Genomic DNA, 2,539 nt, shown 5'->3' on the forward strand with positions numbered 1-2,539 from the left:
TTTAGGATGTTATAAACAGTGTCGTTTTGCTATTAACGGATATCGTTAACGGATAATTAATTCCGTTTAATCTCTCCGTTTGACCACTTAACGTTGTGCCTCAAAAGGCTAAGTCAACGAGAGTTTGCGATTTATTTGGAAGTCAACAAATAATTTGTGTTTTTTTCCTCCAAAAGCAGAGTTCAGGTTTTAAATCAACGAAAATGTAGACTTGGGGATTTTAATGACATTTTTCCCGAATTACAAATCATTGTTGGCTTAATTTTTATATTTCAGTCTATTTCTATATCTTACCATTGTGTAAATCATAGTTTTCATGATTAATATAATTTCAGAAAACTAAATCATATTTTTAATATCAAATATATTTAAAAATGTATTAAAAAAATCCTACGGCATCTCGCGGGTCTAATCTAGTTTTTATTAAACATATCAAACAAACACATGCGAGTTAAAGCCCAACATGTACAAATTACAGAAATAATTTTGCCCAAAAGCCTAACAAAAACTTCTTAGTGAAGAAAAAAATATCATAATTACTTTATTACAATTCGTGATTCATCAGTAAAGAATAAGCAAACTATGTTGGGATGATTCTATGATAAACTAGATAACAACCCGCACTATGTACAGAATAAAATAATTATTAAATAATTTCTTGTAATTTTTATTTACAAAATTTATTATACTTATCAGTAAAAATATTATTTGAAATCTAAAACTTATTTGTGTAGTATATATGATTTAGTTTTATTTGAATATGTAAAAATTTTGTATTGTAATTAAGATTTAATCAGTATGAGTTATTAAAATTCATTTTTAAGATTTTATGAAAGTATAATTAAAGTATAAAATTACTTTAGAAATCTTATTATATAAAGTTGGGTTTTAAAAATTAGCCATTAACAAGATTTTGACATGTGTCAAGTTATCAATCTCAGATTTTGACATGTGTAAAAGTTAATATTTAATTGGACAAATTTGATTACAACAAAAATAAAATATATATATTTTAAAAAATATTCATAATGTAAAAAGATAATTATCAAAAATTACATAATTTATTAAAAAATACAAAGTTTTTTAAATAATTATAAGAAGATTATATATATATATATATATTTCATAAAATTTGAAATTATAATATTATTTACATATTTTAATTTTAAGTTATTAATTCTACAAAAAATAGAAAAATGGATTAAGGAAAATATACAGTTAATAATAAATTCTAAATTTTGTAAATACTCAAGTTCTATATAAAGATAGATTTTCTAATATTTAAATAATTTATTCAAAAACACTGCTTTCAACTTTGTTTAATTGATTTTTTATTAATGGGAAGGTAAATTTTTCTTATTTTTTAAACCAAAATTTTCTCCTATTTTTTCCTTTTTCAGTTGGAAATAGGTAAGATTAATATGTTGATCCGAAATAAGATTAATATATGCGTCTTCTTTTCCTAATACTGTATTTTAAAATTTATTGTAGTATATTTAGATTTTTTTTAATTAATTTTTCATCTTTGAATTGGGATTCATATATTACCGTGCTTATAATTTTCTATTGTTTTCTTAATTATATCAAATATTTTTTTTTTATAATTTCTCAATTTTGATTGGTTGGTCATAAACCCTTCTTTTCTTTTGCAAACATAATTAATACCATCATTCATTCAATCCCAAAGGGAGATAACGAGTAGAAGCTCATCAACCTAATGGATTGATAAAATATACTAATCAAACATAAGCTTACAACAAACATAGATAGATAGATTAGAAAAACATAAATCGTTGTTGATAGATCCATATGAGCTCAAAGACTGTGACACCCTAGTTTGCGGAAAGGTTTAAAAAAATTGATTTGGTCACATATGTCACCAAAATGCACTTATTTTTCTGGTCAAGGATCCTGAGAGAACTTCATGATGGGTGACCTTCCTAGAAGTGATTGTCGGAACTGTGCGAGTGAGCACAAACACACAGGAAAAGATCATTTGTTGACTTGTAGGATCGGTAAACAAGTTTTTAAGGCCTCCTAAGCGTAACAAACTGGCCATCTAATATGGGTGGATCCACGGGCTGGGCATAGATGTAGGGCCCACTTAGGAAGGTGGGCCCATGGACTGAGAGTGAACATGGGCTCACTAAGCAAGGTGGCGGTTGAGGTGTTACAGAGACAGAGGCTACATCATGGTGTGTCAAAGACACTTCCACGAATACTTTGGGAAATTTAACATTAGTTACTATCAAAAGATTTTATAACGTTAGAAAAAGGTTTTTACTTTCTTTGGTTGTCGGAGGAAGCTATTTTGAGATAGCTAAAAGACGTGAACATGTTCTTTCCACATAGGAGGAGGGCAGAGCCGAGGTTCTCTCTATGGTAGAGAAGATTGGACACAAGATTATCTTCCCAAGAGAGGAAGGTGGAGGAGGTTGGACGCAAGGTTATCTCCCCAAGAGTGGAAGGCGGTGTAACATCCGTGTTCCAGGAATAGAGTTTGGGATGTGTTGAGTAAACCAAAGGAGTGGGTTTTAAT

Source organism: Camelina sativa, chromosome 12, assembly GCF_000633955.1.
Source record: "Camelina sativa cultivar DH55 chromosome 12, Cs, whole genome shotgun sequence".
NCBI classification, from domain to species: domain Eukaryota; kingdom Viridiplantae; phylum Streptophyta; class Magnoliopsida; order Brassicales; family Brassicaceae; genus Camelina; species Camelina sativa.